General features: G+C 47.9%; 1 protein-coding gene across 2 annotated transcripts in view; it reads left to right on the top strand.

Moving 5' to 3' along the window:
* LOC122930715 overlaps nt 1-15,055 on the top strand; it is a 164,845-nt gene that overhangs the window by 45,581 nt on the left and 104,209 nt on the right. The window lies entirely within an intron of this gene.

Raw genomic sequence — 15,055 nt, forward strand, 5'->3', positions numbered from 1 at the left:
ATCTGTCTTCGAATCTGGCCAGGAAAATATTCGCAAAGGTACACGAGACAGGTGTCCCCATGGCCGTTCCAAAGATTTGCCTATACCACTGGTCATTAAAGAGAAACGCATTGTTTTCCAAAATGAACAAAAGTGATTCTTCTACAAATTCACTGAACTGACTGATCCTTCCCAAATGTTCAATAAGTTCAAGGACTGCGTTTACACCTCCACGTTGTGGAAACCAGGTGTAAAGATTAACCACATCCAGGGACACCAAACTCCAAGGGCCAGGAGGAAGTCGTTGGTGTCACCGAGATACGTAGGAAACCTAAATAGAACAGGACGCAGTAACCAATCTAGGTACCTCGACAAGGGTTCAGTCACTGACCCAACCCCCACCACAATAGGATGTCCAGGGGGATGGGTCAGCGACTTGTGCACTTTAGGGAGAAAATACCATGAGGGTCTATTCGGGAAGGAAGGAACCAACTTGTCAATGGTAGATCCATGGAGGACACCTGCCTCAATGTACCTCTGCAACAGGTCCACAAATTTGGACCTAATCTCGGGAATAGGATCAGAGGGCAATTTCTTGTATGTCAGACCATCATTCAACTGTCTTTCCGCCTGTCTTTCCGCCTCAGTGGTGTAAAAATCATGTGACATAACAACAACGTTACCCCCCTTGTCCGCCGGCTTGATAATGAGGTCTGAGTTACGGAGCCATTGTATGGCAGTGAGTTGCCTCTTTTTCAAATTCTCCTTCTCTTTTGGATATATTAAGGCCTTTGTATCTCTCAGAATCCTCTTATAAAATACATCAATTATCGAGCCGGCGGGCATAGGGGGGCAAAAAGAGGATGGAATACCTCCTCTGAAACTGCTATGTGGGGTAGGTGGTGCCGAGTCAGGGCTTAGATCCGTGTCTGCCAAAAATTCTAGACAGGCTATTTCTTGTGCATTAAAGGGTTCAGAGATATTATAACCCAAGAGCAGAATAAGTTTCATGATAGGCCTGATGAAAGTCTTTACAGTCCCTTGTCTTTGAACTTTCACCTCCACCTTGCGTACCTTACCATCATCACTAGGAACGCTCTTCACAATAAGTTCCATGGCCACTCGATTCTTTCGGCTTGCTGGTCCTTAAGCAGAACAAGATCTCCAACTTGTATATTAAGGTATTGTCGTTGCCATTTCCTGCGGCCTTGCAGAGTGGAAAGATACTCCATCTTCCAACGATTCCAGAAGCGGTTGGCAAGGTTTTGTGCTCGCTTCCATTGATCAAAGCACAGATTTCCGTCTTTAAAGTTTCCAGGTGGAACAGGAACGGACCCAAGCTTCCGGGTAAGCAGGGTAGCTGGGGTAAGGATAGTTGGGTTCTCTGGATCCTTGTCAAGTTCTAGAAGACCGAAGATGTCAGCTGTGGTCTCTTCTGTGTGATCCAGTAGGAATTCAGGACCTGTTAACCAGGAAGAATTTGCAAATACACTTGCAGACACTGGCCTAGTAGCATGATCTGCAGGATTAATTTCAGATGGGACATAATGCCATTGTTCAGGTTTAGATGATTTCCTGATTCTTTCTACACGGTTGCTGACGTAGACATAGAAACGTTTAGTCTGGTTGTATATGTAGCCCAGAACAACCTTACTGTCTGTGTAGAATTTGGTGTCACCTATCTGAATGTCTAGCTCGCGTAATATGAAATCTGCGATTTCTACAGCTAGCACAGTCCCCCAAAGTTCAAGTCTAGGTATTGTGTGCTCAAGCTTAGGTGCTAACTTGGCTTTCCCAAACAGAAACCCTATGTGGGTTTGATTAGAAGAGTCTCTCACCTTGAGGTAGGAAACAGCCGCAATGGCCTCAATAGATGCGTCTGAGAAGATGTGAAGCTATTTTCTCCGGCTCGTAGCAAGGGAAGCTGAGGTATAGCAGCATGGTATATGGATTCCATCTAAAGCGTGTAGAGATTGTTTCCAGGACTCCCACTTTGAAAAATTGTCAGATGGCAGTGAAGCATCCCAATCTTTAATACACTCTGAGAGCTGTCTAAGTAAGGCCTTACCTTCTATGGTGATGGGAGCCACAAATCCCATTGGCTGTTTACTAGGGATGAGCGAACCCGAACTGTATAGTTCGGGTTCGTACCGAATTTTGGGGTGTCCGTGACACTGACCCGAAAACGGACATTTTCGGAAAAGTCCGGGTTCGGGTTCGGTGTTCGTCGCTTTCTTGGCGCTTTTTGAAAGGCTGCAAAGCAGCCAATCAACAAGCGTCATACTACTTGCCCCAAGAGGCCGTCACAGCCATGCCTACTATTGGCATGGCTGTGATTGGCCAGTGCAGCATGTGACCCAGCCTCTATTTAAGCTGGAGTCACGTAGCGCCGCACGTCACTCTGCTCTGATCAGTGTAGGGAGAGGTTGCAGCTGCGACGTTAGGGCGAGATTAGGCAGATTAACTCCTCCAAAGGACTTCATTCAGAGATCGATCTGCAGCTGTGGATGATTGAACTGCTGCTATTGAATTGCTCACTGTTTTTAGGCTGCCCAGAACGTTTTTCAGTCACTTTTTTCTGGGGCGATCGGCGGCCATTTTGTGTCTTGTGGTGCGCCAGCACAAGCTGCCACCAAGTGCATTTAACCCTCAATGGTGTAGTTGTTTTTTGGCTAAATCCTACATCAGGGTCAAGCTGCCACCAAGTACATTTAACCATCAATAGTCTGGTTATTTTTTGGCCATATACTACATCAGGGGCAAGCTGTCACCAAGTGCATTTAACCCTCAACGGTGTGGTTGTTTTTTGGCTAAATCCTACATCAGGGTCAAGCTGTCACACCAAGTGCATTTAACCAGCAATAGTCTGGTTATTTTTTGGCCATATACTACATCCGGGGCAAGCTGAGCCTGTCACCAAGTGCATTTAACCCTCAATAGTGTGGTTGGTCAAGCTGTCACACCAAGTGCATTTAACCATCAATAGTGTGGTTATTTTTTGGCCATATCCCAGTCTAATTCTGTCAGTAAACGTATACCTGTCACCCAGCGCCTAAATACTAGGCCTCAAATTTATATCCCGCTAAATCTGTCGTTACCGCTGTCCTGTTGTGGCTGGGAAAGTTATTTAGTGTCCGTCAAAGCACAGTTTTTGTTCTGGGTTGAAATACAATTCCCAATTTAGCAATTTCCTAATTTAGTGGTTTCTGCTGTATCAGAGCTATTTTAAATCTATCCCTAAAAGGGTATATCAGATTCAAGGTGCACATAGGGTCATTCTGAATAACTTCACACACACGCTACTGTGCATTTCCAAGTCTAATTCTGTCAGTAAACCTATACCTGTCACCCAGCGCCTAAATACTAGGCCTCAAATTTATAGTCAGCTAAATCTGTGGTTACTGCTGTGCCTGTATTAGTGTAATACGGTACCTAAATAGATGCCAGATAGTGTTAGGTGTCTGTAAAAAAAGGCCTGAATTTGAATTCAATACATTGGGTCAAATAATATTTTTGTTGTTGTGGTGAACGATAACAATGAGGAAAACATCTAGTAAAGGACGCGGACGCGGACATGGTCGTGGTGGTGTTAGTGGACCCTCTGGTGCTGGGAGAGGACGTGGCCGTTCTGCCACAGCCACACGTCCTAGTGAACCAACTACCTCAGGTCCCAGTAGCCGCCATAATTTACAGCGATATTTGGTGGGGGCCCAATGCCGTTCTAAGGATAGTAAGGCCTGAGCAGGTACAGGCATTAGTCAATTGGGTGGCCGACAGTGGATCCAGCACGTTCACATTATCTCCCACCCAGTCTTCTGCAGAAAGCGCACAGATGGCGCCTGAAAACCAAGCCCATCAGTCTGTCACATCACCCCCATGCATACCAGGGAAACTGTCTGAGCCTCAAGTTATGCAGCAGTCTCTTATGCTGTTTGAAGACTCTGCTGGCAGGGTTTCCCAAGGGCATCCACCTAGCCCTTCCCCAGCGGTGGAAGACATAGAATGCACTGACGCACAACCACTTATGTTTCCTGATGATGAGGACATGGGAATACCACCTCAACACGTCTCTGATGATGACGAAACACAGGTGCCAACTGCTGCGTCTTTCTGCAGTGTGCAGACTGAACAGGAGGTCAGGGATCAAGACTGGGTGGAAGACGATGCAGGGGACGATGAGGTCCTAGACCCCACATGGAATGAAGGTCGTGCCACTGACTTTCACAGTTCGGAGGAAGAGGCAGTGGTGAGACCGAGCCAACAGCATAGCAAAAGAGGGAGCAGTGGGCAAAAGCAGAACACCCGCCACCAAGAGACTCCGCCTGCTACTGACCGCCGCCATCTGGGACCGAGCACCCCAAAGGCAGCTTCAAGGAGTTCCCTGGCATGGCACTTCTTCAAACAATGTGCTGACGACAAGACCCGAGTGGTTTGCACGCTGTGCCATCAGAGCCTGAAGCGAGGCATTAACGTTCTGAACCTTAGCACAACCTGCATGACCAGGTACCTGCATGCAAAGCATGAACTGCAGTGGAGTAAACACCTTAAAAACAAGGAACTCACTCAGGCTCCAGCTGCTACCTCTTCTGCTGCTGCCGCCTCGGCCTCTTCTGCTGCTGCCGCCTCGGCCTCTTCTGCTGCTGCATAAAGTGCGGGCCGTCTGTTCGCGCTTCCGGCGTTCACATCCTGCCGCTGCTCGCCTGTCTGCGCTACAGCGTAACTTCGGCCTTCCCGCTCACCGCCTCATATGCGATGTGCCCACCAGGTGGAACTCCACCTTGCACATGCTGGACAGACTGTGCGAGCAGCAGCAGGCCATAGTGGAGTTTCAGCTGCAGCACGCACGGGTCAGTCGCACTGCGGAACAGCACCACTTCACCACCAATGACTGGGCCTCCATGCGAGACCTGTGTGCCCTGTTGCGCTGTTTCGAGTACTCCACCAACATGGCCAGTGGCGATGACGCCGTTATCAGCGTTACAATACCACTTCTATGTCTCCTTGAGAAAACACTTAGGGCGATGATGGAAGAGGAGGTGGCCCAGGAGGAGGAGGAAGAGGAGGAGGAAGAGGGGTCATTTTTAGCACTTTCAGGCCAGTCTCTTCGAAGTGACTCAGAGGGAGGTTTTTTGCAACAGCAGAGGCCAGGTACAAATGTGGCCAGCCAGGGCCCACTACTGGAGGACGAGGAGGACGAGGATGAGGTGGAGGAGGATGAGGATGAGGATGAAGCATGGTCACAGCGGGGTGGCACCCAGCGCAGCTCGGGCCCATCACTGGTGCGTGGCTGGGGGGAAAGGCAGGACGATGACGATACGCCTCCCACAGAGGACAGCTTGTCCTTACCCCTGGGCAGCCTGGCACACATGAGTGACTACATGCTGCAGTGCCTGCGCAACGACAGCAGAGTTGCCCACATTTTAACGTGTGCGGACTACTGGGTTGCCACCCTGCTGGATCCACGCTACAAAGACAATGTGCCCACCTTACTTCCTTCACTGGAGCGTGATAGGAAGATGCGCGAGTACAAGTGCACGTTGGTAGACGCGCTACTGAGAGCATTCCCAAATGTCACAGGGGAACAAGTGGAAGCCCAAGGCCAAGGCAGAGGAGGAGCAAGAGGTCACCAAGGCAGCTGTGTCACGGCCAGCTCCTCTGAGGGCAGGGTTAGCATGGCAGAGATGTGGAAAAGTTTTGTCAACACGCCACAGCTAACTGCACCACCACCTGATACGCAACGTGTTAGCAGGAGGCAACATTTCACTAACATGGTGGAACAGTACGTGTGCACACCCCTCCACGTACTGACTGATGGTTCGGCCCCATTCAACTTCTGGGTCTCTAAATTGTCCACGTGGCCAGAGCTAGCCTTTTATGCCTTGGAGGTGCTGGCCTGCCCGGCGGCCAGCGTTTTGTCTGAACGTGTATTCAGCACGGCAGGGGGCGTCATTACAGACAAACGCAGCCGCCTGTCTACAGCCAATGTGGACAAGCTGACGTTCATAAAAATGAACCAGGCATGGATCCCACAGGACCTGTCCGTCCCTTGTGCAGATTAGACATTAACTACCTCCCCTTAACCATATATTATTGTACTCCAGGGCACTTCCTCATTCAATCCTATTTTTATTTTTATTTTACCATTATATTGCGAGGCAACCCAAAGTTGAATGAACATCTCCTCTGTCTGGGTGTCGGGGCCTAAATATCTGACAATGGACTGTTCCAATGTTGGCTGACGTGAAGCCTGATTCTCTGCTATGACATGCAGACTGATTCTCTGCTGACATGAAGCCAGATTCTCTGTTACGGGACCTCTCTCCTCTGGCTGGGTACCTGGGCCTAAATATATGACAATGGACTGTTACAGTGGTGGGTGACGTGAAGCCTGATTCTCTGCTATGACATGCAGACTAATTCTCTTCTGACATGAAGCCAGATTGTCTGTTACGGGACCTCTCTCCTCTGCCTGGGTGCTGGGCCTAAATATCTGACAATGGACTGTTGCAGTGGTGGGTGACGTGAAGCCTGATTCTCTGCTATGACATGCAGACTGATTCTCTGCTGACATGAAGCCAGATCCTCTGTTACGGGACCTCTCTCCTCTGCCTGTGTGCTGGGCCTAAATATATGCCAATGGACTGTTGCAGTGGTGGCTGACGTGAAGCCTGATTCTCTGCTATGACATGCAGACTGATTCTCTGCTGACATGAAGCCAGATCCTCTGTTACGGGACCTCTCTCCTCTGCCTGGGTGCCTGGGCCTAAATATCTGACAATGGACTGTTGCAGTGGTGGGTGACGTGAAGCCTGATTCTCTGCTATGACATGCAGACTGATTCTCTGCTGACATGAAGCCAGATTCTCTGTTACGGGACCTCTCTCCTCTGCCTGGGTGCTGGGCCTAAATATCTGACAATGGACTGTTGCAGTGGTGGGTGACGTGAAGCCTGATTCTCTGCTATGACATGCAGACTGATTCTCTGCTGACATGAAGCCAGATTCTCTGTTACGGGACCTCTCTCCTCTGCCTGGGTGCCTGGGCCTAAATATCTGACAATGGACTGTTCCAATGTTGGGTGACGTGAAGCCTGATTCTCTGCTATGACATGCAGACTGATTCTCTGCTGACATGAAGCCAGATTCTCTGTTACGGGACCTCTCTCCTCTGGCTGGGTGCCTGGGCCTAAATATATGCCAATGGACTGTTACAGTGGTGGGTGACGTGAAGCCAGATTCTCTGCTATGGGACCTCTCTCCAATTGATATTGGTTAATTTTTATTTATTTTATTTTTATTTTTATTCATTTCCCTATCCACATTTGTTTGCAGGGGATTTATCTACATGTTGCTGTATTTTGCAGCCCTCTAGCCCTTTCCTGGGCTGTTTTACAGCCTTTTTAGTGCCGAAAAGTTCGGGTCCCCATTGACTTCAATGGGGTTCGGGTTCGGGACGAAGTTCGGATCGGGTTCGGATCCCGAACCCGAACATTTCCGGGAAGTTCAGCCGAACTTCTCGAACCTGAACATCCAGGTGTCCGCTCAACTCTACTGTTTACCACTGTCTTAACACCACGCTTGGTAAATGGCTTGTCTGTAGAGCTGACTTGAAAGCTAAGAGTATCCTTTAATAAGTCCCACCATGGGCCCAGACTTCTCTGTATAGGTGGCATGTCCATACCCAAATTTAAGTCCTTAAACCCTGTGGCATGATCGCCAGGTTAAAAGGCTTTCATAACAGCAACACTATTTGAGGCAATTTTGTGTAGTCTAATGCTAGCCTCAGAAAGCATACCTTGTGTCTTTTGGAGCAGGTCTATGGCTTCTTCGTCCATCGTCAACATAAAAGTCTCTCTCAACGAATTGTCGAGCATCTGCGCCATACTCCTTTTCTCCATCAATGGCAGTCCTTCATAAACTATATGTTGCAACAGCGGGTGAGGGACTATTTCCGAAAACATGTACTTTCATGCGGTATTCAATAATCTCATTGTCGATGTTGTTGTTACGGTGCCACAGAAACCTTAGAAAGTTTCTATGGTCTTCACGTACAATGAAGCAATGAAACATCTGTTCAATATCAGCAGTTATGGCAACTGGTTCTCTTCTAAATCTCATAAGTACGCCTACAAGGTTGTTGGTTAGATTCGGGCCAGTGAGAAGAACATCGTTTAGGGACACACCTTGATGCTTGGCACTGGAGTCAAATACTATCCTGATTTGTTTTGGCTTACGTGGATGATACACTCCGAAGACAGACAGATACTCATCGTGTCTTTGAAGTGGTGGCGCTGGTTCGGCGTGATCATTGTCAAAGATCCTTTTAATAAAGGCAATGAAATGGTCCTTCATTTCAGGCCTGTTCCTTAGTGTTCGTTGAAGTGAGTTGAATCTGGATAAAGCCTGTTCACGATTGGTTGGGAGTTTGGCCCTTGTAGCATGAAGAGGTCATGGTGCAACCCAGCTGTAAGACTCATCCTGAAAGAATTCCTTATCCATTATTTTGATGAATTCTCTGTCTTCAACTGACAAGGCTATTTTGTTGTCCTCACTTGTAGTACAAAACACTGTGGTTGTCATCACAAAGGACAGGAGTAACATCAGGTACTTGGATGATGTCAAGAATCCTCTCCTTTACTTCATAATGGTGAGGGCACTGTTTGAAGTAGGATACATGTCCATTTCCCAACACGTAAGTTTTGAAGGAGTGAATCTCAGATGGCGTACACATCCTGTCCAAGCATACATCGCCCACAATTACCCAGCCTAGGTCAAGCTCAGCCACAAAGCACCTCAAGTCGCTCTCCAGGTTTTGATTAGTACGCTTCGTCTGACCATTCGACTGTGGATGAAAGGCCAAAGAGAATGAAAGTTGAATGCCAAGCCGAGAGCAGAACGCCCTCCAAAACCTGGAGACAAACTGCGTGCCCCTATCAGAGACCACATCCGAAGGAATACCATGCAATTTCAAAATATTATCCACAAAAATCTGCGTAAGAGTCTTAGCGTTAGGCAGACTAGTTAGTGGTATAAAGTCAGCCATTTTACTGAAACGGTCAACTACCACCAAAATCACTGTTCTCCCGGAGGAACTCGGCAGATCCATAATAATTTCCATCGACAAATGCGTCCAAGGACGAGACGGAATAGACAATGGAAGAAGTAAACCAGCTGGTCGAGTATGAGCAACCTTTGACCGAGCGCAGATTTCACAAGCTGTGACGTAATTCTCAATGCTCTTACGTAACCCTGGCCACCAGAACCTCCGGGATACTAGATCACAGGTGGACTTACCACCAGGATGTCCAGCGAGGACAGTATGGTGATGTTCCTTGAACACCTTGTATCGCAGGCCCTCAGGAACAAACAACCTCCCTGGGGGACAAGAACCAGGAGCCCCCTCTTGGGCTCCCACCACCTCCATCTCCAATTCAGGGTACAGAGCGGAGACCACCACCCCATCCGCCAAAATCGGCGCAGGATCCTCTGAATCACCTCCCCCAGGAAAGCTGCGAGACAAGGCATCTGCCTTGACGTTCTTGACCCCTGGGTGAAAGGTAACCACAAAATTGAACCTGGTAAAAAACAGTGACTATCTGGCCTGCCTAGGGTTCAGATGCTTGGCAAATTGCAGGTAAGCAAAATTCTTATGGTCAGTATACACCGTAACGGGGTGAGACGCCCCCTCTAACCAGTGCCGCCATTCCTCAAAGGCCAGCTTGATAGCCAACAACTCTCTATCTCCAACATCATAATTCCTCTCGGCGACCGAGAGATTCTTGGAGAAAAAGGCACACGGGACCCACTGGCCAGGGGATGAACCCTGTGACAGCACCGCTCCAACCCCCACCTCTGATGCATCAACCTTCACTACGAATGGCTGAGACACATCCGGCTGCACCAGAATGGGAGCAGTCGCAAAACACTCCTTAATAGCCGAAAAGGCCTGCAATGCCTCATCCGACTAGACAGAAACGTCGGCACTCTTCTTGGTCATATCAGTAAGAGGTTTTACTATGGTAGAATAGTTCGAAATAAATTTTCTATAATAATTCGTAAACCCCAAGAACCGCATCAAAGCTTTCTGATTCTCTGGTCGGTCCCACTCCAGAACCGCCCGGACCTTTTCAGGGTCCATACGAAAACCAGAATCAGAAAGTATGTATCCCAAGAACGGAAGCTCTTGCACCGCAAACAAACATTTCTCCAATTTGGCGTACAATTTATTCTCCCGAAGGATCGTCAAAACCTGTCTCACATGATCCTGATGGGTCTTCAGATCAGGAGAATAAATCAAAATGTCATCCAGATAAACTACTACAAACCTCCCCACCAAATGATGAAAAATGTTATTGACGAATCGCTGAAATACTGCTGGCCCGTCCGTCAACCCAAAAGGCATAACCAGGTTCTCAAAATGACCCTCGTGCGTATTGAAGGCCATTTTCCACTCATCCCCCTCCTTGATTCTGACTTGATCCAACTTGGAGAACACCTTGGCTCCAACAATCTGATCAAAAAGATCAGAGATCAAAGGCAGGGGATATGGATCCCGGACTGTAATACGGTTTAATTCCCGGAAATCCAAACACGGTCTCAGTGATCCATCCTTTTTCTTCACAAAGAACAAACCTACTGCCACTGGAGACTTAGATGGTCTAATATGGCCCTTTGCCAAACTCTTGGCGACATACTTTCGCATGACCTCTCTTTCGGGTTAAGAGAGGTTGTAAAGCCGAGACTTTGGCAACTTAGCCCCCGAAATGAGATTAACTGGACAATCATAGTCTCGATGAGGGGGCAATTCCTGAACCCCACCCTCCGAAAAGACATCCGCAAAATCCGAGAGATACTGAGGTAAAGCTGTAATGGACACACCAGTGATAGATGTGCCAAGACAATTATCCGAACAAAATTCACTCCAACCAATGATTTGTCTCGCTTGCCAGTCTATAATTGGGTTATGTCTAGTCAACCATGGCAACCCCAAAACTATAGGAGCTGGCAAATCCTTCATGACAAAACAAGAAATAATTTCAACATGTGAATCACCCACCCTTAAATGAATCCCATGAACAATGTGAGTAAGGCCTCTTTCACACTTGCGTTGTCCGGATCCGGCGTGTACTCCACTTGCCGGAATTACACGCCGGATCCGGAAAAACGCAAGTGTACTGAAAGCATTTGAAGACGGATCCGTCTTCAAAATGCTTTCAGTGTTACTATGGCACCCAGGACACTATTAAAGTCCTGGTTGCCATAGTAGTAGTGGGGAGCGGGGGAGCGGTATACTTACAGTCTGTGCGGCTCTCGGGGCGCTCCAGAATGACGTCAGAGCACCCCATGCGCATGGATGACGTGCCATGCGATCGCGTGATCCATGCGCGTGGGGCGCCCTGACGTCACTCTGGAGCGCCCCGGGAGCCGCACGGACGGTAAGTATGCTGCTCCCCCGCTCCCCACTACACTTTACCATGGCTGCCAGGACTTTAGCGTCCCGGCAGCCATGGTAACCACTCTAAAAAAGCTAAACATCGGATCCGGCAATGCGCCGAAACGACGTTTAGCTTAAGGCCAGATCCGGATCAATGCCTTTCAATGGGCATTCATTCCGGATCCGGCCTTGCGGCAAGTCTTCAGGATTTTTGGCCGGAGCAAAAAGCGCAGCATGCTGCGGTATTTTCTCCGGCCAAAAAAACTGAAGACATCCTGATGCATCCTGAACGGATTTCACTCCATTCAGAATGCATGGGGATAATCCTGATCAGGATTCTTCCGGCATAGAGCCCCGACGACGGAACTCTATGCCGGAAGACAAGAACGCAGGTGTGAAAGACTCCTTTGAGAAAGAGGGGAAGAATCAATAGCAAAAACATGAATCTCGTTCTCTAAAGTGCAAGTACTTAGTCCTAGGTTTTGAAGAAAAAGAAAGTCAATTAGGTTTACCCCAGCACCACAATCAAGGAATACATCAACAAAAACATTTTTTGACTCTAGCGCCACCATAGCTGGAAGGAGAAAACGGGAACTGCAGGGATCTTGCATACCTGCCTGCTCCACCACACCATTCATACTATCAAGTGTCAGGGAAGTTTTTTTTATTTTTTATTTTTCTCTTCCACCTGTGGTTTAACATAAGGACAAGCAAACCCTAATGACCACTCTTTCCACAATAGTAACATAGTTTGTGCACTTTCCTAAAGTCTCTACTATCAGAATGGCAAGAAACCTGACCCAACTACATGGGCTCCTCTGCTACCCCAGAGTTACCTGTAACATCACCCGGGATGGCAGTAGAGACAAAACCACTCACAGAAGGGATACCTTGCGCAAAGGGAGCCATATACCTCTCTCTGATACGTCTATCTAGCCGTACTGCTAAAGACATGGCGTTCTCCAAAGAGTCTGGGTATTCGTGAAAAGCAAGGGCATCCTTCAATCTTTCAGATAACCCCTGACAAAACTGACTACGTAACGCGGGATCATTCCACTCTGATTCAGTAGCCCACCTCCTAAACTCAACACAGTAAGCCTCTGCAGTATGTTCCCCTGGTAACAAATTCCTCCACCGACCGGAGGGCCCGAGAACCAGGTGGCAGAGAAAAGGCCCAGGATTGCGCGTCCCCTTTAAGCAGAGAAATAACTAAAAGTTGTCTTTTGCCGAGATATTTTTCTCACCCAGCATGGGTATATGTAAAATGACACCTCAAAACACATTGCCCAACTTCTCCTGAGTACAGCGATACCACATGTGACACTTTTTTGCAGCCTAGATGCGCAAAGGGGCCCAAATTCCTTTTAGGGGGGCATTTTTAGACATTTGGATCCCAGACTTCTTCTCACGCTTTCGGTCCCCTAAAATGCCAGGGCAGTAAAAATACCCCACATGTGATCCCATTTTGGAAAGAAGACACCCCAAGGTATTCAATGAGGGGCATGGCGAGTTCATAGAAGATTTTTTTTTTGGGTACAAGTTAGCGGAAATAGATTTTATTTATTTTTTTTCGCACAAAGTCTCCCTTTCCGCTAACTTGGGACAAAAAGTTAAATCTTTCATGGACTCAATATGCCCCTCAGCAAATACCTTGGGGTGTCTTCTTTCCAAAACGGGGTCACATGTGGGGTATTTATACTGCCCTGGCATTTTAGGGGCCCTAAAGAGTGAGAAGAAGTCTGGAATATAAATGAGTGAGATTTTATTTTTTGACACAAGTTAGTGGAATATGAGACTTTGTAAGAAAAAACAAAAAAACTAAAAAAATCAATTTTCCGCTAACTTGTGCCCAAAAAAATGTCTGAATAGAGCCTTACAGGGGGGTGATCAATGACAGGGGGTGATCAGGGAGTGTATATGGGGTGATCACCCCTCTGTCATTGATCACGCCCCTGTAAGGCTCCATTCAGACGTCCGTATGTGTTTTGCGGATCCGATCCATGGATGCGTGGATCCGTAAAACACATACGGACATCTGAATGAAGCCTTACAGGAGGGTGATCAATGACAGGGGGGTGATCAATGACAGGGGGTGATCAGGGAGTCTATATGGGGTGATCAGGGGTTAATAAGGGGTTAATAAGTGACAGGGGGGGTGTAGTGTAGTGGTGCTTGGTGCTACTTATTACAAAGCTGCCTGTGTCCTCTGGAGGTCGATCCAAGCAAAAGGGACACCAGAGGACCAGGTAGCAGGTGTATTAGACACTGTTATCAAAACAGCGTCTAATATACCTGTTAGGGGTTAAAAAAATCGCATCTACAGCCTGCCAGCGAACGATCGCCGCTGGCAGGCTGTAGATGAGCTCGCTTACTCGTTATGTTTTGGGCAGAGTTAGCGGTGTGGCCTAGTGTGGAAAAAAATTGCCACAGATGTGCTTTGCGCGCCGCACATAATGTCCCTCTTCCTTCTTTTCACCAGTTGGGAGGTATGCAGCCCTGCGCCTCGCCTGTATTGTTTTGCACTTGAATCCCTCCAGTAAAGAAGCCCCCTGGTTACTGCAGACCCTGACTCTCTGGACTTATTTCCCATTGGGGTGCACCACGCCTTACCATCCCTTCTGGAGAGAAGCAACACATGGTGACACCTCGACGGTGTCCAGGGGACTCAGCATAGCATTGGGACCACCCCAAACCTAGCCACTGGATCTGCAATGCCCATTACAACCTAGGCAAGTCATATAACTTCTTATAGAGATAAGAGTCTGCCAGGAGTGTGTGTAGACGCCTGTGGAGGACGCTTATATTACTATGTTGTGGCGAAACCAACCTCGCCACTGTGTTTTGGAGGGGGCTGTTTGCCAGCCTCCTGCCCTGGGATTATGGTCCCTTAAGTTATTGGGTCTTAAGGCACTTGGGACTGAGCCCTCTGTCCCTGGATTGCATCATTTGCCTTACTTGCTTGGATTTTACTATTCCCATAGTGAGAACAATGGATGAAGCACATGGTGAGAACAATAGATAGCGGCCATTTTAGCTCACAGACACTGTTCTGACTTTCCCACACGGTGCTATCTTGCCTGTATTTGGTGCACAGAGACATCATTCAGTAGTTTGAAACTACCAAACAGGGGACACATTTATTAGTGACTATTTTCTGTATAACTTGTATATTTTCGGTGTAACTGGCATAAAACTGTATCTTCCAAACTACTGAACGGATGTGGGTGAATTTTGGACATGTGGTTCACCCAGATCCCCCGGTTCCGAGGATATATTGGTTATGGGGTTATTGCATGTTTTGGGGTTCTTGTGATATGTTTTATAAAACTGTATTTCTCTGCCTTTGATAATTATATTCGCCCTTGTGTTCAATAATCATCACCGGCAGAGGGGAGGATTTTGTGTGGGTGTGTTTCTATTGTCCCATTGTGTGTTTAAATGGTGATGTCTGTCCTGTTGTCTCCACATGTGTATTGGCGATCTCCTTTTGTCCTGAGAGATAATTGGATTGCCCTCGGTTGTCTCCGGGACAGAGAGGAGGAAACCATGATGCATTGTGGGGATGTGTTGTATCTGTCCTGTATTTGCAAGAACTGTAATAAAAACCAGGCTGGGTGTGCCAGCACGTCAGACCACTGCTTGA

The sequence above is a fragment of the Bufo gargarizans genome, chromosome 3 (genome assembly GCF_014858855.1).
Source record: "Bufo gargarizans isolate SCDJY-AF-19 chromosome 3, ASM1485885v1, whole genome shotgun sequence".
In the NCBI taxonomy this organism is placed as follows: Eukaryota; Metazoa; Chordata; class Amphibia; order Anura; family Bufonidae; genus Bufo; species Bufo gargarizans.